The sequence below is a fragment of the Balaenoptera physalus genome (genome assembly GCF_965194825.1).
Source record: "Balaenoptera physalus genome assembly, chromosome: 11".
Taxonomy (NCBI): domain Eukaryota; kingdom Metazoa; phylum Chordata; class Mammalia; order Artiodactyla; family Balaenopteridae; genus Balaenoptera; species Balaenoptera physalus.
This window is the reverse complement of record NC_138896.1, coordinates 16,605,621-16,632,112: the sequence shown is the minus strand read 5'-3', so window position 1 is coordinate 16,632,112 and position 26,492 is coordinate 16,605,621. Positions and strand designations below refer to the sequence as shown.

The 26,492-nt window shown below is 36.5% G+C and overlaps 1 protein-coding gene and 1 long non-coding RNA gene across 5 annotated transcripts in view; one reads left to right on the top strand and one right to left on the bottom strand.

Moving 5' to 3' along the window:
• Positions 1–26,492, bottom strand: part of CDKAL1 (CDKAL1 threonylcarbamoyladenosine tRNA methylthiotransferase) — a 640,596-nt gene that overhangs the window by 384,629 nt on the left and 229,475 nt on the right. The window lies entirely within an intron of this gene.
• LOC309638852 overlaps positions 748–26,492 on the top strand; it is a 32,079-nt gene continuing 6,334 nt past the window's right edge. Inside the window, exons 1-2 of the long non-coding RNA XR_014251351.1 lie at positions 748–11,697; positions 24,950–25,052. This is a non-coding gene — a long non-coding RNA (uncharacterized lncRNA). The remainder of the gene's footprint in view (positions 11,698–24,949; positions 25,053–26,492) is intronic.

Sequence of the window (26,492 nt, the reverse complement as noted above, 5' to 3'; positions counted from 1 at the left end):
TCATTAATCACTAGAGAAATGCAAATCAAAACTACAATGAGATATCATCTCACACCGGTCAGAATGGCCATCATCAAAAAATCTACAAACAATAAATGCTGGAGAGAGTGTGGAGAAAAGGGAACCCTCTTGCACTGTTGGTGGGAATGTAAATTGATACAGCCACTATGGAGAACAGTATGGAGGGTCCTTAAAAAACTAAAAATAGAACTACCGTACAACCCAGCAATCCCACTACTGGGCATATACCCTGAGAAAACCATAATTCAAAAAGAGTCATGTACCACAATGTTCATTGCAGCTCTATTTACAATAGCCAGGACATGGAAGCAACCTAAGTGTCCATCAGCAGATGAATGGATAAAGAAGATGTGGCACATATATACAGTGGAATATTACTCAGCCATAAAAAGGAACGAAATTGAGTTATTTGTAGTGAGGTGGATGGACCTAGAGTCTGTCATACAGAGCGAAGTAAGTCAGAAAGAGAAAAACAAATACCATATGCTAACACATATATATGGAATCTAAAAAAAAAAAAAAAATGGTCAGAAGAACCTAGGGCCAAGACAGGAATAAAATAAAGATGCAGACCTACTAGAGAATGGACTTGAGGATACGGGGAGGGGTAAGGGTAAGCTGGGACAAAGTGAGACAGTGGCATGGACATATATACACTATGAAAGGTAAAATAGATAGCTAGTGGGAAACAGCCGCATAGCACAGGGAGATCAGCTCGGTGCTTTTTGACCACCTAGAGGGGTGGGATGGGGAGGGTGGGAGGGAGGGAGATTCAAGAGGGAAGAGATATGGGGACATATGTATATGTATAACTGATTCACTTTGTTATAAAGCAGAAACTAACACACCATTGTAAAGCAATTATACTCTAATTATGATGTTAAAAAAAATAATAAAATTTAAAGAAAAATAAAAATAAAAAAATATCATTAAAATATGTTCCTTTTATGTTAATTAGACTAAAAAAAAAAAGAAACTATTTACATTTTTGGATCTTTTAACTGCCGAGAAAATAAACATTTTTTTTTGTCCTTATTTCAAGAAAAGTAGTTCGTTAGCTACAAAAATGTTAACCTACAACAGCTGTAGACCCTTCAAAGTCACAGCTCATCAGATGCATCCCCCAATGGAACACGTACTACAGGAACAAGAGCATCTATTTCTTTTCTACTGTAAAGCCATTTAACTTGCCACAGAATAGCTGCAGTTTAAGCTGAGTTTCTAGATATGATTGCCTTGGTGGTGCTGCTGCCTTTTTATTTCTAAGAGAAGATATTTTTATAATATGCACATTTATTACATGTGTTGTAAGCTATTGACTGAAATTCAGCAAATCAAACAGCCTTTGAAACACGATCATCCTTTTGATTTACTTCAAGGCTCTTCTTTTCCCACTGCCATTTCTTGAGGGCATCTCCAAACTAATGACACAGCTACTCAACAAATTCACAACCAAATAATGCACGTGTGGCCTGTTCAAGGGCAATCTAACCTCACCTTACCTTTCCATTATACAGAAGGAAAAGGAGGCCAGAGCGGGATCCCACGGGGTATCTTTTCAACACTCAGAAGAAGGAAGGAAGGAGAGAAGAGTGTGAACTCGAAGCTCACAGAGCGTTCCCTCTCCCAGCCTCCTTGCAGGTAGTAAAAGCTCTGTTTTTCAGAGAAGAAAACTGAGGTTGAAAACGGTTTACAGGACACAGACTAATTAAAAGCCAGAAGTAATGTTTGCACCCACCTCTTTACTTTTAAGAATACTCAAGGGGTTGGATGTTTTGTTTTTTTTTTTTAGTGGGTAGGAGGAGGCCCTGTTTAATTGCTGAATAGGTATTATTTTAATGAGTAAGTATATTAATAATCTTAATAGCTTTATTGAGGTAAAACTGACATACAATATACTGCACATATTTAAAATGTGCAATTTGCTGAGTGTTAACATATAAATACATCAACCCCAAAGGTTTCTTGTGTCTCTCTATCATCTTTCCCTCCAGTCCCTTTGTCACCTCCCCACCCAGTACCTAGTACCTGTTCTTTCTTTCACTATAAACTGGTATTCACGATAAATTAGTTTTGTAGAGATTTATATAAATGAAACATAGAGTATGTACTCCTTTTTGTCTGGCTTTTTTCATCCATATTGCGGAGTGTATCAAGAGCTCACTGCTTTTTATTGCTGAGCACTAGTCTATAGATTCCACGCTTTGCCAAACTCGTCCCAGTGAGGCCATGAGAGCCGGGGGCAAAAGAGGGAGACAGGAAGGCTGAACAAGAGAGAAAGGACTTGCTTTTTCTCGTTTGCCTCCTGTCCCTGTTAGTGGCACATGTTTCTAACCCCAAAAGGGAGAGTTGAACATCAGCACTCTTAACCAATGAGCTAATAAGGCCTTCATGATTACTCCAGGCATTTATTACTTGGCTGCTTCAGGTAAAAGAAACTTAAAACGGTACAGAAATTAAGAACGATGACATGTGTTGCTTACTTGTAGCCTAGATAAAGATAAGCTTAGGGTAAAAGCAGAGAGGGGAGAAAAAAGATCTTTGCTATAAGAGGCCCTCTCCGCCTCTATAACCCAAATAAGCTAAAAGTCTGGTTACATGGACTCCAGCAGGGTTAAAACAAAAACCAAGCAAACAAACAAAAAACCAAGTTGTGAAAGCCAAGCTAAGGTTTGTGAAAAGAGAGGCTGGGAAGTTAGATTCCACTGGGGATGAGACTGGAGCCTAGAAGACACCTAACCCCACCCCTAGAGCTGTCCGTCCAGCACCTCCAGCCACTAGGCCTGCCCTTGCCTAACAAAGAAGACAATACACTTCATTGTGAAAACGTATTTGAAATGCAGCCTAAGGGCAAGGAGCAAGCAGAGGCCAAGATGGGGCAGTGGCCTTTAAATTAAGGTCCCAGGGCCTGGGTGGAGGCTTCATGCCCTAAGAGGCTCAGAAAGGATGACTCTGGTTACTGCAAATGCATCTGACCATAAACAGACCAGTAGTCTACTTAGATTTTAAGGGAGCTAATCTGCCAAAGAAACCACAAAACCTGCTGAATGTCTATGTCAACGGTTCTAAAACTCGGTAGACCCAATGCTCCAGGAGGTGCTGTGAACGGACAGGTTGCGGGAGCCCCTATTCTGATTCAGCAGGTCTGGGGTGACAGCCAAGAACCTGCTGTCCAGGTCACACCAGTGCTGCCGGTCCTGAGACCACACGGAAAACCACTGCTCTGAAGCAACCTTCCCTTCAACGTCATGTCCACTGTAGGACAGCTTCTAGAAGCTGCAGTTCCCAAATGGACAGTCCTTCCCAGAGGCCATCCCAGATGTGCTATGGAAGACAAGGAAAAAGGAGGTACGCTCAGAGGTAAAAGTCGCTTGCTGTCAAATACACTGACTAAGAAACTAACTTCCTGCCGGTATAGGGAGTACTCGCCGTTCCTGGACTATGAAAGAGTGGCCAATGTGTGTAGTTTTCCACTATCTTCCTTTAAAAATGGGAACTTTTATCGCTGTCATCCTGCTCTTGCTCCAGCATTATGGACATACGGAAGTTATTCTTCAGCCTTAGGTTGCAAGACCATGAGGGGTTCCATCAGACCCGAGAAAGAGGACCTGGTCTTGGAACTGGATGAGACTTTGAAATGTCCTTGTTTTGGGAGGTGGTGAGGGTGTTTCGTTGAAGGGCAAATTTTAGTTAAGAACATGTATAAGAGGAAGTCTGGGAGTGAAAAGGATGAACTATAGGGCATCTTGTTAGATTTCCGCCCTGGACTTATGCCCACTCCCCTTCCTCAAAGAACATTGGTTTTGTTCAGGAATCGACTCCTCCCTCATGTCATCCATAAAACCCAAGAGAAACCAGCTCTAGCACCAGTTTTAGAGTAGGGCATGATTACAGAGAAATCCCTTTTCCTTTTCCAATAAATAAGTTCAGGAACTCAGACCTAAGGCAATCAGCACATGGCATTCTTATGGAAACTGGAATTAGTTCAGAAATGTACAAGGATAAAATTCATATCAATAAAATGCACTGAGACTTTGGGGAAAAGATTTTGTTCTTAAAAACAGCTCCTTTCTTTTAGAGATTATGAAATACAGGTTTGCACTCAAGACTGTTTGAGGGTCTGAAAGCCAGAGGAAGGTTGCCAAAAATAACACAGAAAAATGCAAACAAAGCCACTGGATTAAGGTGTATCTCTTAACTTTGCATTATGCAAGTCATTATATTTCATTATCGTTAAGTTATGTATGATCTGCAGTTGAAATATATGGATGCAAATAACTAATATATGCACCAAAATCCATTAAGAGCTTCAAAGAACCAATTAAATGGTGTCTGCCACAATAATTTTATACCTTCCTTAACATGAACAGTTTTCTTTGCATTTGTAATTTTTCTAGGTGCCAACTTTGAGAAATGCCTTATATTGGGAGATATGAGCTTTACAAGATGGATAGTCCCTGCCTTCAAACTAGGAAAGAATTACAGCACAGACATATTATCAAAACTCTACAAAGATTACTTGGGGAATTTGCAAGGTTTCAGAATTTGGGGTGTTTCTAAGACTCCAGGATCATACTCCCTCGCCACCCCACACACACAAAGAGGAAAATCAGAGTTAGAAAGAACGTCAGCAAGTACACCCTTCTAGATCAATCCTCTCATTTTACAAATAAGAAACGAAGACCCAGTGATTCAGCTAATTAATTTGAAGAAGAAGAAAAAAAAAAGCATATTTCCTAAAATGCAGTTTAACTGTACTGCTTGTTGTCAACCTTTGCTCCTGCCCAAAGACAATACTGAGATGAGCCCCAGTCCCATCAACAACAGAAATCCTGACGGGAGAAGAGGAAAGGTGGATTGAGGTAGCCTCACCACTGACGCTGGGGGAGACAACTTCTTGTACCGCAGCCTTATTAGATTAGATGTCATATGCAATTTTCTTTAGTTTGTTTTGGATTTTTAAATTTGGTCCCAAAATATATGATTCTAAAATTCATTTATTAAAAAAAAAACTTCTATGGCACAATTTCTCTGCCTTAGGAAATAAAATATAATGAACAGAAGAATACTGAATAGTATCTCAAATTATCATGCTCGACTTCATATAATCATTGTCAAGTGCTACAGGGATATAAGACAAAAGATATTGTTGGACTTTTCTTTGTCATTGGGTTTCGTTTATTTGTTTGGAGAAAAGTGAAAAGGGAGTCATACCTCTACAATCAATCAATTAATTTATTTTTGTTAGCCCTCATTCTAAAGTTACGTGAAAAAATGTTCAGCTATGATAATGTCATTGGTTGATAATAATCCATTTTAAAGTAAAGAATAACAAAACTACTGTTAAAATATTTACATAAATTCATTATCAAATTCACATTAAAAACAGTTTATCCATATACTTAAAGGTACACAGTAGTATTTGTTGACCCACAGTCTCTTCCATGAATCTGAGAAATCAAAATCATTAATGTCAGTCCACTTCCATACTCTCAGTATAGAAGGACCTGAGATAAAATACTTGATGTTACTTTTTGTGTTTTGTCATCTCAGTCTTTTGGTGAGCTTGAAAAATAATTCTGTTCTTCAGGACTACTTGAACACAAGAGTCTACCTAGCCCTACGGTTACCTATTTTGATGTTAACTTATATGACTAAAGTTGAAAGGTAATGCCGTGCATTTCATCTTCCCAAGGAAGTTTTGGTGGAATGAGGAAACAAGTAGGTGGCCTAATAAAACTAATATTTGTAATACAATATTCATTGTATTAGGTATGTAGGAATTAAACCTGATAAGGACTAAATACTAGGACAATGGCTCACTTTGAGGCTTTGATGAAATCTCATAATTAAATCTCAAGAAAAATGTACACAATACAAAATTCTGTAGACGGTGGTAATAAAATGGTATAGCCACTGTGGAAAACAGTATGCTGGTTCCTGAAAGAATTAAACACAGAATTACTATATGATCCAGCAATTCCACTTCTGGGTATATATACAAAAGAACTGAAAGCAGAAACTTAAACAGATATTTGTACACCAATGTTTATAGTAGTATTATTCACAACAGTCAAAAGGTAGAACAACCCAAATGTCCATCAACGGGTGAATACATAAACATACAACAGAATGTTATTCAGCCTTAAAAAATAAAACTCTGACACATGCTACAACATGGATGAACCAGAAGGACAAATGTTGTATGATTCCACTTATTTGAGGTACCTAGAGTAGTCAAGTTCATAAACACAGAAAGTTGAATGGTGGTTGCCAGGGGCTTGGGGCAGGTGAGGGGATGGAGAGTCATTGTTTAATGGGTACAGAGTTTCAGGTTGGGATGATCAAAAAGTTCTAGAGATGGACAATGGTGATGATTACACAAAAATATGAATGTGCTTAATGCCACTGAACTGTACACTTAAAAATGGCTAAAATGGTTAATTTTATGTTATATACACCTTACTACAATTTAAAAAAAGAGTAAAAAATTAATTAATGATAACAATGCACCATGAAAGCTTCAAAAACAAAGTAAAATTCTACAGACAATTTCAAGAGTTCACAGATTACCTAAAGATCAACAATGAATCCCAAGTTATAAACTCCTGCTAAATTTCAACACAAATATAATGAAACAGGCACCATAGTACTTTTTATAGAAATTAGCTTTCCGTGATCCCTATAATGATTGCCAAGAAAATCCCACGCCTAAATATAATAAAGATGTATTAAAACAGCAGAAAGTTTTCTCCTACTCTGAAGTTGTCTTTCCCACACAAAAATAGAGCAGCAGCAATTCCACATTTGTTGTTTGTGTTTCATCACTGTTTTCAGACAGAACAAGAGATCTGCTGCCTACACACCATTTCTCAGCATCAACACCCATTTTCTTATGCAATTTTAAGTTCTGTTGGCAGGTTAAAGACATTTTTTCCAACCACAAACAAAAACTTCTTTTGATACTCTAGTGAATGTTCAAGGAAATGTTCCCAATAAAAAAAGACTATTTAAAACAATAATATGGAAGTGTATCAACAGTCAAGAAAACTTAAGTAGTAACTCAATGAAAACTGAAGTTTTAGATAATAAGACATACAAGATTTAGTGCCTACTTTGTTCAAAATCAGATGTTTTTATGTCTTGAACTAGGAACTGAAGCAAATGTTAAAAGAACACAGAATGCTAAAAAAGGCAAAATCACATTACTTGGTCTTGCATACAACTCCATGGACTTTTTCTTTTAATGTTTAAAACACTACTTTGCAATAGTCCTTGATAATGAAAAGTGTTTAGCTATAATTTATTTCTTAAGAGTTACAGATAAAAATGGTTTCTACTGGAAATTCTTAACTTTAAAAAACATAAATCCTAGTACATACTTTTAATATATAATAAATAAATTCTTATTGTTATTAACAAACCATTTGTAAAACTAGACAATCACAAAGATGACTAATGATAGCTAAGACTTATATGCACCTATCTGGCAGGGCCAGGCACTGTTGTAAGACTTTATATATATTAACTTAATCCTGAAAACAACCTTATGAGGTAGGTACTATTATTAGTCTCTATTTTTTCTGAGGCACCTAGAGACAAAGTGATTTGACAAATATCACAAACATCACAGAACCAGTTAAGTGGCGGAGCTAGTATATAAGTCCAGACAGGCCGGCTTCCAAATCCACTCTCTTAACCATTACACATACTACCTGTCATAATATACTGGGGAAACAACGATGAGTTTGATAATGCTGAACAAGTTTTTCAATAATGTTACATGAAATATTTCAGATGTTTTTTTGATCATTAGTATTGTTTGCTTTTTAAAACTACGAGCCACTGAGCTAGAGAGGGTAATTCACAGGATTAAACACACAAATGAAATCTAGATTTTTGGTACTGCCCGTGACTGAGAAGGATGTAAGTCACAGAGGTTGAGCAATACTTTCTTTTAAAAAGTCTTTTCCTGACTTTGCAATCAATACAGAAGTATAAAAACAAAGTCAGTGCCAACAGCATTGGTAGATACTCAACCAAGATATAACTGTATCAACCTATGAAGGAATGAAAAGTATAGACGATTCAGCAAACCTTTATAAACAGACACACACGTTGAAATTTTTAACCTATTAGCTTCTAGACACTAAGATAAGTTGTCCAAAATAATTAGAGGTTTGGAAGAAGGACATAGTTTGTGATAAGTATGACTCACATGTGTCTCACAGAAAAACAAAAACCACCAGACGTTTATCTCTTAAAAACAAAAGACACAGAGTCTGGCACCAGCCGGCCAAGCAAGAAACACCACGTGCGAGTCAGACATCGTGTGCCGTTTAAAAATAAAAAAGGGAGATAGGCATGTGATGAGTGATGCCTGCTAAATCTGACCTTCTCCGAAATACACAATTCCATTTATAACTTCCCCCCAAATCAAAACACATGAAAATAGCAAGTTTCACAAAGGAAGCAAGAAAGAAAGACAAAAAGAAACACTGTAAATCAGAGGATGAAATATCTTACAGTGAGAAACTACTATATTTAGGCAGAAAAAAAGTCACAGCCTTTTGTCACACTGACTCTCCATTCAGCAGGTTCCCCTGCACTTACATGAACTCAGGACAGCCACGCTCTCCTCAGGACAACCAGGCTGAGGTCACCAGGACAGGGGACTGGCTTCCACTGAGAGCAATTCTTACACAGAACTCCATTTCTAACTCAAAAGAGAAAGGCTGCAGATAGACGGAAAGTTGCTACACCTACTTAAACGTGGATCCTGTTTGAAGAGGACATTAAATAATTACATGTTGCAAGAACACTTCTTCCAGTACCAAATTCAGGTCCTCTCTGTGAATAAAAAGAAAGCAGTTAACTTTGCCCCAAATATAATGTAATGTAATGTAGTAATCTCCCAAAATTTATCTAAAAAAACAGAATGAGAGGAGATATAAATCCATAAAGAAATACCATAAGAATAGACTGCAGGAGGTTTGGGGGCCTATGTAACTACCCATATTTGGAATTTGGCAACACTTTCATTAAGTCACAACAAATAATCAACTTGGGTTAGTAACTGTAAACTGGGATCATTTAAAAATTCATTAATTAGACGTGTATTGTCAGCAACAGTTTTTAAAGTATTTACAGTAAATACAGCCTGTCACTAAGGGATGTGCTTTCACGTCACAAGTATTGCCAAGAAGAATCAAGTCATACGCTAGAAGTTGACGAGAGGTATCATAAAAGCACAGGGTGTGACACAATGTAATATTACTTAAATCTAAAGTGCCAAAAACAAACAAAAAATCCTGACGAAGTTTCTAAACACTCTCTATTTCTGTATGTACCTTGTCTTAGACCAGTACCACACCCTCTACAAAGTTCACATTTTGAGCACTAAGTAGACACAGCTAGAGCGCCATACTGTTTTCCATAGGGACACAGTGGCTGCCAATCTATACTCTCACCAACAAGCAGAGCAGAAGGGCTCCTCCTCCTCGTCCTCATCCTCCAGCACCACCACCGCGAAAGAAAATGGCTTCCAGGCATGAAAACTTGACTCCAACAAGACTGAATGTACTGGCGTCACCGCAGGCAGCGAAAGGAGGTGTGATTATAGAGTCAGAAGCCTACACCCTCTGCTGCCAGCACTACTACAACCCTTACTTGTGAGGAGCTGTGAGCAGTGACAATGTTGTCTACACATTTTTATCCCTAAGAACTTCTGCTTACTTTCGGGAATTCTGAGGAGCCCAAAGGAAGCAAGCACGGACTCTTGGAGGGAATCCACTGGCCCCCATGGCAGGCTACACCCGAGACTTCAGCCCTGTAGTGGTCTCTGGGTAGAGGAAGCCGGGGCAACTCAGGTACTAAGCAGCCTCCATATCAGCTCATGGCATCACCAATAGGGGCAGACAAGGTCCATGAGACATCCTCTTAAATATTCAACCAAAACGAAAAGTAAACATTTTTGACATGGGATTTACTGCTATCTTCCTGTTTCTATCATAAAAATCCATTTGTAAAGCAGAATATATTAAAAAAAATCGTATACATTAAATAAATCTTCACACTGCGTTTTTTTCAAGTATAGAAAAATCTCATTTGTTTAGTGATCAAAGCTTCCAATACAGCATAAGATGAATATTTAGATCACCTGGTCACCATAGGATAGTATCTAGTTAGTTGGTGTTTTCTGTCACCAATGGGGTGAAGCAAAGTTCAGGTATCAGTTTGACCATCAGGAATACAGGAGATAGAGCCTTAAATGAATCCAAAAGAAACACATTTGCCAACAACAATGAATAGTCTGCCACGTCTTCAAAAAATTCGAAATCCTTATACTCATAGAGACTTGGAGTCAGAAGAAACCTACAAGGCACACCTATCAGATTTTCAAAAAATATACTCTAATTATTTTGCCTAGCAAATTAAAAGAGCTGTTTGCTTATAACCTACCTGAAACTTTTTTGGATAGCCCAGCAGACTGTCATCTTTAACAAACTATCCATCAATATAGGTAAAAATATATATACTCTAGATAAACATTTAAGCATGCAAAACATGGGGAAATAAAACAGCAAACATATAAATCAAAGTTCTGCAACAATATATGCTAGCTACATGAAGCCCAAAAATACAGAAAACACCATTTGAAAATGGCACTGTCAGAAAGTGTTCTCAACAACCAGATCAAGTGAGTCACTTGTAAACACTGTTAACTCTAGTTCAACCAAATGATTCTTTTAATATAAAGCATAAATCAAGCACTTGCATCATCCACAAACTGGAGAAACACATAATCCTGTATTAGTTAATAACACATAAGAGGATGAAAAGATTTTTAAAACATTCTATAAAACCTACATTCTAAACATATGCAATCATCAAGATGTGTCACAAGAGGATGAACGAAGAGCCTCTCTCCCTACTCCCTAGCGTACCACAGCATCTCACTGTGACTTCATAGCAACAGGGGCACCGTACTGGTAGAGCATAATATATTGATAAGAATTTTACTATGAATTCTTAAATGTTTATGTAATTTTAATGCATCTGTTCTAACAAATCTTACTCTGATTCTGAATGAAGCCTTATAAAGTAGAAGCCCTGAATGGGAAATTATGTAGTCACTCTTCTTTATTTTCAGTGGTTACAATATAGATCTACAGTTCCTCTAAGTAACTGATTTCAAGTATAGGAGGTAGAAAAGTAACATTAGCTTAATTTTAATGAGAAGAACCTTACCACTTCTCTTAAATACAAAACACTCAGACAAAAAAGATAATTAGTTGATACTGGATTGCTATTTAAAATACTGACAACCCGATAATGTTATAATAATTTGAGTTTATTGCTCCATAGTATGTGAGTAATGACTGAGGTACAAATCTGAGACACATGACATTACTATCATAGAACAGTTTATAAGATTCAATTCAGAAACATTCCTCAGGTGAAGAAATAGTGCTAACTCCAAGTTTAAGACATGTTATCAAAACCATAATCTAACTCTTGGTTGTGACAGTATAACATCTGGTCCCACAAGACCAAGCAAGAGATTGTGAAAGCTCTGAAATAAGCCATCATCATAGAAATGACTCAGTAGTTTGAGGGGAGTACCTTTGGGAAAAGCTGACACCACAGTATGAACCATAATGTAATGACTACTTGGTAAGTCTTGATGCGGATGGGAATGCAGATGGGGTGGGAACAGGGATGGGCTGGGGGTGGGGATGGGAGGGATGGGATAGGGGGTGGGGAGTGGGGGCACTAGGCTTGGAAAAGAGTAAAAGACCTTTTCTTCAGGAATAGGAAGCTTCTTTGAGAGCCAGGCACTTCAGGTTATACTCATGTTCATCCAGTATACCATTATTTTCATAAAGCATTCTGTAAGATCAAGCAATTTTTTTCACAAAAATCCTATGATAAATTTCCTTGTTGCATAAAACCTCTCAGTATAACAGTAGTAAGTCTGTGCTTTCTTGGGTCACACAAAGCTGATTAGACAAACGGTGCATTTGTGTGCTTGCTGGAGATAGAGGACAACTTTATATCAATTATTACCCTTCAAAAAACAATAAATAGTCAATTTTTTTAAGACAGGTTTTTAAAACACCTAGAAGTCCCCATATTACTTAATCCAATAACATAAAACAAATCAGTAGCATAAAATAAAAGCAGTTTGACCATGACTTTCTCCAACCTTCTGACAGAGAATTGTTTTAAACCTATAATGATGATGAAGAGATAGTATATGACTGAGAATTTAAATAATTTAAAGAAAAAACTAATTAAGCAAATTCCACTTCAACTCTTAAAAATGGGTTGCCTTATAGAAGACTTTATAGAGAACATTTATGTATATCTCCTGTCTCTACGCTGGACCCTGCTTGTACATTTACTAACAAAAAGAACTACAGACCTTCCTCAACTTACGTCCCGATAAATTGATCCTAAGTTGAGAATATGCATTTAATACACTTAACCTACCAAAACTCATAGCTTAGCCTACCCGACCTTAAACATGCTCAGAACACTTACATTAGCCCACAGTTGCACAAAATCATCTAACACAAAGCCTATTTTATAAGTGTTGAATCTCTCATGTAATTTACGGAATTCTGTACCGAAAGTAAAAAACAGAATGGTTGTCTGGGTCGGGAATGGTTGTAAGTGTGCCAGTTGTTTACCCTCGTGATGGCGTGGCTGGCTGGGGGCTGCTCGCCTCTGTTGCCCGGCACTGAGAGAGAGCATTGCGCCCCCTCCACTAGCCTGGGCAAAGATCAAAACGCAAAGTTTGAAGTAAGGTTTCTACTGAATGCGTATCACCTTCACACCACCCTAAAGTTGAAAAATCCTAAGTCTGTAGTGCTATAAGCAAAATTTTGAAAATTAAGGCCTAAATTACAGTTCCAATTATACCAATAACTAGTGATATGATTTTGTCTTCATGTTTCTAATATTGAAAATGGTGTAATATTTACCTTTCAGTCAGTTTTAAGAAATGAGCAAAAATAACATGTAATATCACACAGTACATTGCACGTACTATCCTCAAAGAATGTTGGGTCCTTGCCCATACACTGCCCTCCAGAATCCTGTATCTAGACTAATTAAAATGTAACATGTTAAACAGCCACACAATAAATACTTATTAATTCATCATAAGGAAAAGCCATTGACTTTTGAGTTACAAAAATAGCAACAGAGACAGATCAACATTTGTTAAAGAAATGTGGAAGATAACTAGAGAATGTTATAGGATATGTGAGGACCAGGATGGGTATCATGAGAAAGGTCCAGGAACAACCACCACCAACAACAACAACAAAAAAAAAACCACTCAAGCCACCAATTTTTTTTTAAGTTTTCTGATGATACAATTTGATTAAATCTATTTGCTTTTGTATGATTCTTAATTCAGGTTTAAAAAACACCACGTTCATTCTGTTCACTTAGATATAATACATTTTAATTATTTTCAAGAACAATACGAGAAAGAACAGTCTCATCTTCTAAAATTAACTGGGATATAAGCTCTAAGAAAATTTAATGAGCCCTGCCTCTCTTTCCTATGATGACACTTTGTTAGGTAATGATGGCAATTTGTGTTTATGGATAGACTGGAAGTATAATTGGCTGCTAGCACATCACATTGCTGATATACTCTAGCACTGATGGTGTCCAGCAGTAGACCATAAAATTCACTTATAAAAATAAAAGTACAAAGAAGGCCTTGAAATAAACAGAAGGGAAAATAACAGAATACAGTACTTGGGTGAATGGTGTACCCCCAAAATTTATGTTCACCCAAAACCTGTGACAGTGACCTAATTTGAAATAGAGTCTTTGCAGATATAATTAAGTTAAGATGAGCTAAAACTGGATTAGGATGAGCCCTAATTCAATGACTACAGTCCTTAAAAGAACAGGGAAATATGGACACAAACACACAGGAAATAAGGGCATGTGAAGATGAAGAGATTAAAGTTATGTTTGGAAGGTGCATGGCCATGCCTACACCTTGATTTTGGATTTCTGGCCTCTGGAATGGTGAGAGAATAAATTTCTGTTATTTTAAGCCACCCAGTTTGTGGTACTTTGTTATGGTTGCCCTAGGAAATTAACACAAGTATGTGCACAGAAAACTGATCTCAATTGTGTTAAATTAATATGCAATTAATTACATGCATACCAACATACAAAATGTTACCAAACTGTTAACAAAGGCTATATCTGGGTGGTAGAGTAGCTGATTTTTATCCTATTAGTTGTGATTCTTCCAAATTTTCTAAACCTTTTTTCAATAAACATGTTTACTTTTAAAATCAGAATAAAAGCCAATAAAGATGACTCCATAAAAAAAGTGTACAAACAATAAGCTAATCAGGAAGCAAGGCATAAAGAAAAAAACATGCAAAAATCAGAAAGGGCAAGAAAGAATTAACCATCAAAACAGAGAAAATTTTAGAAATAAGAAACTACTCTGCACAAACTTATGTAAATGATTTTTAAAATCTAGATAAAATGAATGCCTTATAGAAACATACAATTTAGCAAAACTGATCCCCGAAAACACAGGAACACAAAAGACCCTATTACTAGAGCAGAAACAGAGAATCTAAACTCCTTCCACCACTGCTACATAAACTATTCCTAAACATAGGAAAATAAGAAAATTATCCAACACTTTTCTTATTAAACAAACATGACAATAATTCAGAAATCTGACAAAGAATTCAAAAACCAAAACTGCAACCATTCTCAAGAATACCAAAGCAAGAATGCTAAATGAAACAACGGCAAAAAGACTTTTGCTTCTGGCCAAGTTGAAGTGATAGGATATATTTATTATGTCGTTTACAATATATAAAAAAGCAAAATGTAGGACAACAATTGAATAAAGAAGGAAAAGAGGATGTAATCATATACTGCTATAAGGTTCTTAATCTATATCTAAAATGGTATAACCTGGAAGTAAATTGTAGTAAATATAAATACGGTAAACTGTGTAGAGCAACTACTAAGAAAATGGGACCAAAATAAAGGGATAAAATAAAAATTCACATTTCATGCAAAAGAAGGCAGGAGAAGAGGACAAACGAAATCAAAACATATGGGATGAACAGAAAACAGCAAAATGGGAGAACTGAATCCAACACACCAATAACCACATTAAATGTAAGTGGTCTAAACATATCAATAAAAAGATGGAGGTCAGCATTTCCATGATATAAAAGCTAGACTTCAAGAAAACTACAGACCAACATTTTCCATGAAAATAGATTTTAAAATTCGTTGCAAAATTTTAGCAAACTGAATCCAAAAATGCATAAAATAATTACACATCATAACCAAGGGGGATTTATATCAGTAAAGCAAAGTTGGTTTAACATTCAAAAATCTATTAATGTAATTCACCATATTAAGACTCAAAAAGAATAAATATGCATATGACCATCTCAATAAATGCAGAAAAAGCATTTGACAAAACTAAACATCCATTCATGATTAAAATTCTTGGCAAATTTAGGAATACAAGCAAACTCCCTCAACATAAAGCCCACAATTAACATCATACTAAATTGTGAAAGGCCACTACTTTTCACCTGAGATATAATAAAAAAGCTGCTACTCTTATCCTTCTATTTCACATTAGGCTAGTAGTCCTAGCTAGCGTAATAAGGCAAGAAAAAGTATCTAAAGACTTAGAGATCATAAAGAAAGAAGACTGATTTATCTGCAGACAACATTATTATCTATATAAGAAACTCTAAAAAAAAACCTACAAAAAACTACTAGACCTAATAAGTAAGTTTAGCAAGATGGTAAGATACAAACAAAAATCAATTATACTTCTATATAATAGTAATGAATATTTGGAAATTGAAATATTTTAAAATACCATTTTATAATAACATCCTCCCAAAAGAAATACTTAAGAATAAATTTAACAAAGGATGTGTAATACCTGTTAAGAAAAACTATAAAACATCACTGACATTAAAGAAGATATAAGTAAATGGAGAAATATATCATCCTCAGGGATTAGAAAACTCAACATTGTAAAGAGGTCAATTCTCCCCAAAATGGTCTATAAATCCAATACAATTTGATTAAAAATCATAAAAGAGGCTTTTTTTTTTCTTTTGGTAAAAACTGAAAAGGTGATTCTAAACTTTCTAAAACCGCAAATGATTTACAATATTATAATTGATTTTTCACAAGAACAATGAAGTTGGAAGACAAACTACGTGATTTCAAGCAAAACTAATCAACATAGTGTATAATTGGTGCAAAGGGAGACATACAGAACAGTAGAACAGGATAGTCCAGAAATAGATGCACACATTTACTGACAATTGATTATTGATGAAGGTTCAAAGACGTGGGGAAAAGATGATACTTTCAACAGTGCTGGAACAATTGTATATTCATATGTAAAATAATGATCCTCAACCCTTACCTCACACAACATGCAAAAATTAACCAAAAATGGATAATATATCTAAATGTAACAGCTAAAACTGTAGAATTTCTAGGAAAAAACGAGAGAAAATATTAGTGGTCTTGGATGGACAAAAATGTCTTAAATAAAATAAAAAGTAAAAATTGTATTTTAAAATATAATAACCTAGACTTCATAAAAATTTAAAACTGTTGCTTTTCAAAAAACAATGTTAAGAAAATCAAAAGACAAATCACATAATGGAAGAAAAATATTTGCAAAAAAAAAAATGAAAAGGAAAGAAAATACTTATATGAGATAAAGAACTTGTCTCCAACATATATACAGAAATCTCAGCACCGAATAGTAAGCCACACAAGCCAATAAAAAAAGACAAAAAATTTGAGCAGGCACTAACCTAAAAAGACATATGCATATTCAACATTATTAGTCATTAGAGAAATGCAAATTAAAACCACACTGAGATATAAATACATACTCACTACAATGGCTAACACTGACTGACTATATCAAGCGTTGGAAACAACGTAGAAAACTGCACCTGTCACCAACTGTTAGCAGAAAAACAAAATGGTACAATCAGTTCAGCCAATCCACTCCTCGATATTTCCCAAGAGGAAATGAAAACAATTGTCTATGGGAAGACTCACACAATAATGGTCAAAGCAGTTTTATTTGAAATCAGAAAATAAATAACTCAGGTATCCATCAACAAATGAACAGACAAACCAATTTTGCAATATCCCTACCATGGGTACTGCTCAGCAATAAAAATAAATGAATTGTCATACAGACAACAATATAAATGAATCTAACAATCTATGCTGTATTAAAGAAGTTAGAAAAAATCATACTATATGATTTTATTTATATAAAACTCTACAAAATATCAATACAAACTAATCCTTAGTGACAGAAAGTATATCAGTTGTTTGTAGATAGGGAAGGAGGGAGGATTGGATTTTAAAGGAGCATGAGAAAACTTTTGGGGTGAAATGTTCATTATGATTGTGGTGATGGTGCATATGTCCAACTCTTTACTTGATACACTAGAAAGATCACTGAGACCAAGGCAAAAACACCCAGGACCCAACTTGAAGGAACCTCCACTAGCCAACATGCAATGGTTTGAAAGACATAAAAAAAAAAAAAAAAAAAAAAAAAAAAAATCCTTAAGTGTGTAATGATTCTTGGTTAAAAATTTAAAGCAAAACAAAACGTAATAGTTGCTTTTAGAGAATACTAGGGAACCAACTTATTTTTCCAATGCCAGTAACTAAAAGGGAAAAAGAATCAGGCATTCATCCTGACTTTTCTATAGGAACTGTACGTCAGGGTAAACAAATAATTAGGAAAAAATTATTTTCATAGGAATTCCAACTAAAAGGTGAAGAAGCAATGGTAGGTGAATTAAAATTTAATGATTTTGCAATGCTTAATAAACAGAATGGATGTAGGATGAAGGGTGACAAACTATAGCAAGTAGGTCAAATCTGGCTCACACAGTTTATATATGACCAGGGAGCTAATAATGACTTTTACATTTGTAAAGAGATGTAAAATGACACAAAGAAAATTATTCGGTAGGGATTTTATACGACCCACAATGCCTAAAATATTTATCTGACACACTACAGGATATATTTGCCTACCCGTGATGCAGCCGGCTGTCTAGCCTTTTTTTGACTTTTTTTTTTTTTTTAACATCTTTATTGGAATAGAATTGCTCTACAAGGGTGTGTTAGTTTCTGCTTTATAACAAAGTGAATCAGCCATACATATACATATGTTCCCATATCTCTTCCCTCTTGAATCTCCCTCCCTCCCACCCTCCCTATCCCACCCCTCTAGGTGGTCACAAAGCACCGAGCTGATCTCCCTGTGCTATGCGGTTGCTTCCCACTAGCTATCGTTTTTTACATTTGGTAGTGTATATATGTCCATGCCACTCTCTCACTTCGTCCCAGCTTACCCTTCCCCTCCCCGTGTCCTCAAGTCCATTCTCTACGTCTGCGTCTTTATTCCTGTCCTGCCCCTAGGTTCTTCAGAACCATTTTGTTTTTAAGATTCCATATATATGTGTTAGCATACGGTATTTGTTTTTCTCTTTCTGACTTACTTCACTCTGTATGACAGACTCTAGGTCCATCCACCTCACTACAAATAACTCAATTTCGTTTCTTTTTATGGCTGAGTAATATTCCACTGTATATATGTGCCACATCTTCTTTATCCATTCATCTGTTGATGGACACTTAGGTTGCTTCCATGTCCTGGCTATTGTAAATAGAGCTGCAATGAACATTGTGGTACATGACTCTTTTTGAATTATGGTTTTCTCAGGGTATATGCCCAATAGTGGGATTGCTGGGTCGTACGGTAGTTCTATTTTTAGTTTTTTAAGGAACCTCCATACTGTTCTCCATAGTGGCTGTATCAATTGACATTCCCACCAACAGTGCAAGAGGGTTCCCTTTCCTCCACACCCTCTCCAGCATTTACTGTTTGTAGATTTTTTGATGATGGCCATTCTGACTGGTGTGAGGTGATACCTCACTGTGGTTTTGATTTGCATTTCTCTAATGATTAGTGATGTTGAGCATCCTTCATGTGTTTGTTGGCAATCTGTATATCTTCTTTGGAGAAATGTCTATTTAGGTCTTCTGCCCATTTTTGGATTGGGTTGTTATTTTGATGTTGAGCTGCATGAGCTGCTTGTAAATTTTGGAGATTAATTCTTTGTCAGTTGCTTCATTTACAAGTATTTTCTCCCATTCTGAGGGTTGTCTTTTCATCTTGTTTATGGCTTCCTTTGCTGTGCAAAAGCTTTTAAGCTTCATTAGGTCCCATTTGTTTATTTTTGTTTGTATTTCCATTTCTCTAGGAGGTGGGTCAAAAAGGATCTTGCTGTGATTTATGTCATAGAGTGTCCTGCTTATGTTTTCCTCTAAGAGTTTTATAGTGTCTGGCCTTACATTTAGGTCTTTAATCCATTTTGAGTTTATTTTTGTGTATGGTGTTAGGGAGTGTTCTAATTTCATTCTTTTACATGTAGCTGTCCAGTTTTCCCAGCACCACTTATTGAAGAGGCTGTCTTTTCTCCATTGTATATTCTTGCCTCCTTTGTCAAAGATAAGGTGACCATATGTGCGTGGTTTATCTCTGAGCTTTCTATCCTGTTCCATTGATCTATATTTCTGTTTTTGTTAGCCTTTTTTTCTTTTTTTTTTCCCACCAGTAAGTAAAAAGCTGATGAAACTTCACATAGGTTGGATTCAGTTAACAACATAATCCTCATGCTATGGTCTGAATGTATGTTCCACCAAAATTTGAATGTTGAAATCCTAACCTCCAAAGGTGATGGTACTAGTAGGTGGGACCTTTGGGAGGTGAATAGGTCATGAGGGTGGGGTCCTCATGAATGGGATTAGTGCTCTTATAATTTTGAGGCTCCAGAGAGATCCCTTGACCCGACCCTTCCACCATGTGAGGACACAGCAAGAAGGCAAGAGCTATGAATTAAGAGGAAAGCCCTGACCAGAGGGTGGCCATGCTGATGCCTTGATCTTACACTTCCTAGTCTCATGAGCTGTGAGCAATAAATTTCTGTTGTTTATAAACTACCCAGCGGTATTCTGTTATAGCAGCCCAAATAGACTAAGACAGCATAGATTAACAAAAGTAAGATAACTAGAAATAAGCCTCCTGATATGATTCAATAACTAGTACACACCACCTGCTATGAAGTATTCTTGCCAAAATTCTAAACTCTGATCAAGCCTCTAGATCTAATTTCCAGTTCACAGCAGAAACTGGGAAATAAAGAAACATATTAAATAACACAGTGAGGATATAATCAGCAAAATCCAGAATGTGAGAAACTGTAGGACAAATGAAATGATTTCCTAAGTTAAAAAAGCAAGAGAAAAACCAAACAACAGATGAAAAGATACATAAGAGACCATGTGAGTAAAGGGTTAACATTGGCCTGGGCTGATGCACACTTTCCTGGGAATGACCTCAATGTCCCTTTTCTCCTACTTGGAAACATCAGAGTTAAGACAAACTCAGAACGTTATGTCTGCTTCATCTGCTACATGGAACTGCCCCTGTATTCAGTGAAATGGTATGCAGGGCTGGGCCTACTTAACCGAATGGTTTAAAAAATAAGTGAAAAATTGAGTCTGAGTCATCGCTGTGTCAAGGTGGCATCCACACACCTTCGCTCTTGACCATGGCAGCTGTAATGTTCAATATAGGTGAAGGCTAAAATAAGCTGTATATTAGAGTAGATAGACCAGGCTTCCTGATGAGATGAAAATGTTGCACCTGTTATGTTTCCTGCCCTTGGTCCGTCTATGAACTGACATAAAAGCAGTATTAGATTAAAATCACGTGAGTCTTGTGAGCCTGATGGCCAACTTGGACACGCAACCAAGTGCTGTGGTGGTGCAGATATATCAGCCAAAAGCAGTGTGTGGATCGCCTTTGGGTCCTGATTGAAAAGAACCAACTGTAAAGATGGTTGGGGGAGATGGAGAAGAAGAATGAACAAGGGCATCAACTGGAAGTTTTGAGACTGACTAGGTATTTGTTGATAGTAAGGAAATCTATTAATTTTATTTTAGGTGTAACAATGGTATTAGATTGGTTTCTCTTCCCCCTGCCCCCACCAATATGGGAAGGAAAAAGAATGCATAAGATCTTTTCTTTAGAGATACATAACTGATATATTTACCAATTAAATAATACACTGTCTGGAACTTGCTTCAAAATAATCAAGTTGTGCTAGGGCAGGCAAGGGGATGGGGGGTGCGAAGCGGGGGGAGGCAGGTGAAGAAATAGGATTGCCCATTAGTTGGTAATCGCTGCAGCCTGGTGAGTACTTGAGGGTTCATTATATTACCCTCTCTTTTCTACACCCTGAAATCTTCCATAATTAAAAAAATAAAGGAAATGTGGAAGAGTAAAAGGTAGAAAAATAGGATACAAAATAAAGGATGACTATCAGTCTATAGGGACATCTAACTAAAAGTTCAGATGCACCATTAAACTGACTTGCTGCTTCCTTTTCTATTTTGTATTTATTAATTTTTTTCATATACTAAACATAGTGAATACTCCTTAGTAATTTCTATTCATAAGACCACAAAAATAATATTATCTTTCTTCAGGGAGTTACATTCTTAAAAGAGAAAAAAAGTCAGCTAAAAATAAAAAGGATGAGCCAAACCAATCCCCAATTTTCTGTCACTCTTCAGGAACCAGAGCGACTCATCTATAAGTGTCTCCTTTCTAAATTTATTCTTCAATTGTTAATCCTCTATTTTGCTGATTTTATTGAGTTCAACCGAACAAATATTTCCTGAGCATTCACTAGAATGAGGCATTCTGCAGACAGCAGACAAGAACAAAAAGAAGTGTGCTGCCTCCTCCGGCAGAGCTTCACCTCACGTGCTCCCGGTACACAAATTATTCCTAGTATACAAAAATACCAATGCAGTAAATTCTCTGCTCACAGTTGGCTACTGAAGAGATATTCCTATTCGGCACACTGGATTTCTAAATTGTTTTCAGAAAAAGGCAAAAATAATAGTTTAAAAATCACTAGTGATATGAAGTAAAACATCTTTTTCCTAGCATATTATTTTAAGCTAAAAAAGGTATGGCCCCCAGATGCTGACTAGTAAGTTGAAATACACACTGCATTAAGGAAGGAATGTGTGTGCGTGTGGTGTGTGTGTTTTGGGGGGGTGGGGGGGTGGGGTGCCGCTGTGTAAGGAAGGAATGGCCCTATGGGTGATGGCTGGGACTGGGAGCCCCAGCTCTAGCTAAACAGTCTTAATTAGGAAATACTGACCTTAGATGTCTGTTACAGTAAGTTGTTTTGGAAAGAGTCCTCAGGCAAAAAGATCACAGATTTTGTTATGCTTTCCACTATAAACAAGTTTTTGCTTTCCCCCTGATAAAAACACTGTGGTTTTTCTGCAAGCAACATTGATGGAGCCAAAATGCACGTATGCTTTTTGCCTTCAAAAAAGATCTTCTGGATGAGAATGAAAAGTATACGTAATGAAAGAGAATTATATCATGTAGTCAAGAAGAGAATGTGAAATATCCTCCTTACTATAAAATCAAAGAACAGTAGTTACTTAGTGACCAGAGTCTGTATTTCAGGAACTCCATGAAAACTGAGCCTTGTTTCAAAATAGAAAACATAGTAGAAAAATATACTTATTTTCTAAAGGAATACAAAATACATTTAAAACCACACCCTTATTACCAACTTATACTAATGACAGCACATCTAGTCCTAATTTCTCTCCTGAAACCCAGACCCAAATTTTCAACTGGCTCCTGAAAATCTCCCCCAGGCATCCCAAACACAGGTCCAAAATTCAACTACTCTTCTTTGTCTCACCACCAAACTTCTTCTTCTCTTGATCTTCTGTCTGCAAGAACATCATGGCAATGTCATGTCAGAAACCACAGGCATCGGTGTCTCCTGTTTCCATCACTCCCCTTTCCACATTTCAATCAACTAACAAAAGGGCAGCACATTTTTTCTATAAAGGGCCAGATAGTAAATATTTTTTTCAGGCCAGGCTTTCCAGGCCAAAAGGCAATATCAAGATTATTATGTAAGCACTTATATAATAAGAGAAAACAAATTTCCATAAGATTTTTATTGACAAAATTCAAAATACAGTAACAGAATACATTTTTTTGTAATACAAGTCTATTAATGAGAAGAATGAAACTCTTTATGGAGGACAATATTTTACTTAATTTCAGTTCAAAGTTAATGTCCCCTATCACCAAAATCAGTTGCAAATGTTCATCTGTTAAGACAGATATGTGAAGAGATTTTACTTATTTTATCTTTGAAAATGTCTTTTCACACAGATCAGTAATGGCAAATACTAATAGCAACACACAAGCATGATTGTAATTGAGCATATTCACCACTTGGAAGGCATCTACAGAATTCTATTCTTGATATTTGCCTTTTAGCTTCTCATTACAAGGCAGATTAATCCTTTCCAATGAAGGTTAGGTGGGAGTTCCTCACTGCACACTTAAATGGATTTTGAAGTACAGAAATTTCCTTTGCTCTGGCACTGAGGTCCAAAAAATGCTGCTAGGATGGTAGTTGGAGCTCAAAATATGTATCTGCTACAAATCTAGGTGGGAATGGAGAGTGTGCTTCTTGGTTTAAGTCCTGACAGCACATGAAGCTTAGAGAGTAGCTGGACATTACTTGTGATGCAAACATTAGTTGCTAACAAAATGAATTTACTGTAGTATTAGCTTTATATATAAGTTCCATTTTACCTTTTCACTTTAATTTCATTAAGAAATATTATCAAATCTTTAGCAAATCCTAATTTCCAAAGCCACTTAGGGTTCAGTAATAGTAGTTAAGAGTGGTTCTCCCCATTCAGAAAAATTTCAATTCCAGCCCTCACCTCAAAAAAAATCAGAGTAGAACTTTGCCACTGCTAAGTCACTAACTGCTGTGTAGTAAGGCAAGTCACTATATTTAGCTTTAGCTTCTGACAAAATTTCATGGAACTGAGAAAGGCTAAGTTTGTGAGAAAAAAATGAAGTTCACCAATGACACCACTGGTTCAATAGTACATGGCAAGATTCAAATACTCTCCTCAAATATTTTCTGCTGTTGAATAACACAACGAATAACCATGTGCTTTACACGCCCTACAATTTCCCCTTTGTAAACCTGTCTAAGACTTTCAACACATCTTAGCAGATTCCACTTCGCCTTGTACTGAATTAGTGCTTTCTTACTTTCTACCTAAATATTCTCACCTGTAGATTGTTGGACACAGTCTATTCAGAGAGGCTCATTCTTCCATCACTACAAACTCATCACTGATTCCTCTAATAAACAACTGAGAAGCACTGGAAACATCTGTTGACTAATCAAGGCCCAAAGAAAACCACACGAAATCATTTGTCTTGTTTTATAATTAACTAGTGACGTAGCTCCCAATGTCCTCAAATCTTTGAGCAACTGTTCTCACCTAACATCTAAAAGTTTATTTTCACGGGACACAGCGCTACGATCAAACATGGTTTAATTAAATCACTATTGATGAGTGGCTTTTTTTGCTCGGCTAATAAAAGTGCTAATCAGAAACTTAATTTGGTTGCAGCCTCATTTTCATTTTTTTCCTTTTGTAAAGAAATTCTGCTGGGAACAGATATTCCATTTTAAGTTGTCTAATTTTTCTGATTGCTGCTTTCCTGTGAATTGGGAATACTGTGATAAGTGCTTAGTCTGGTAATGTCAAGGCATGTTGTATCCTTTTAGCACAGTGCCACTGGATAATAAACACAATGCTCTGCCATCTAATTTGATAACAAAATTATTCTGTGACTGGGACATTTTTGTTCTAACCAAATTCCACCCTTGCCCATTCCCACCACCAGCAACAATAGAATACTTCTCAAAGTTGTCTTCTGACCAACAAATGGCAACCAGCAGGAACTGTCAAAATGAAAGGAAGTCTTCTTTAATGGGAAATGACACCAGGTAATTAAAAAGTTTTATTTAATAGATCAAATCATGACATAAACCTGCCATTTAACTGTCATTATTCACCTCATATTACCTAGAGGTGACAATATTCCATTCAGTACTGAGGACAAATTTACTAATGCTTCATTTACCCTTGGCAACTGTTCCAAAGCTCAGTTCTTCTCAAATATACAGACCCAAATCCATCTCCCACTCTGTCCAGATGACTCTGCTTCCTACTTAGATGAGGTATAAACCATTTTTCACAAAATTCAATCTCTTAACTCCCCATCTAAACATTTCTAAATATATTTTTTCTTTACAGAGCCAATTAATTTTTAAAATAATTGTCACATAGTAAAACTGATTTTTTGTAGAGTATACGGTTCTATGAATTTTAGCACATATATAGACATATGGAACCAACGTGGCAATAACAGTACAGAAGAGTTCCATCACTCAACACGCTCCCTCTTGCTATCCCTTAATAGGCACACTTTCCCCACCTCTACCCACTGGAACTCATGGACCTCTTCTCCATCATCATTTGTTTTCTCCTTTCTTGAATGTCATATAAATAAATCACACAGTTATAGCCTTTTACGACTGGCTTCTTCTACTCAGCACAATGCTTTTGAGATTCATCCAAGATGGTGAGGGTATCAACCATTCATTCTTTTCTTAGTGCTTGGTAATGTGTTCCATTGAATGAATGTAACACAGTATATTCATTCAACTCCTGAAGGACATATGAATTGTTTTCAGTTTTGCACCATTAGGAAGGGAGCTGCTACAAACATCTGTGTACAGGTTCTTCTGAGAATTTAAGTTTTCACTTCTCATGTCCAGAAGTAGGATTACTGGTCACGTGGTAAGTCCATGGTTAACTTTTTAAGGAAACTGAAAAGCTGTTTTACAGCGCGTCTGTACCTTTCCGCATCCCCACCGACGATGTGTAAAAACTCCAGCTGCTCTGTAACCCACCCCATCAACACCTGGTACTGCTTGGGTATGTAATGTTTACTCCCAGTTTGCAGCTTGCTTTTTATTCTCTTAATAGTGCCAGTCACAAAGCAAAAGCTGTTCACTTCGATGGAGCCCATCTTTTGTCCTTTTACGGATCGTCCTTCGGGTGTCACGTCAAAGAACTCTTTGCCTAACCACTGGTCTGCTCACAAAAATATTCTCCCTTTGTTTTCTTCTATAGTTTTTAAAATTTAAAATTTTACATTTAGACAGTTGATCCTTTTGGGGGAGATATATATATATATATATATATGTAAATATATATATATGTTTAGGTCAAAGCTTTTTTTCTTTTTTCACATGGATATTCAATTTGTTCCAGCACATTCTGATGAAAATACTTCTTTCCCCCTTGAAGAGACTTGGCACCTTAGTCAAAAATCAACTGGCCAATTTGTGTGGGCCTATGTCTTGCTATTCTGTTTCCAC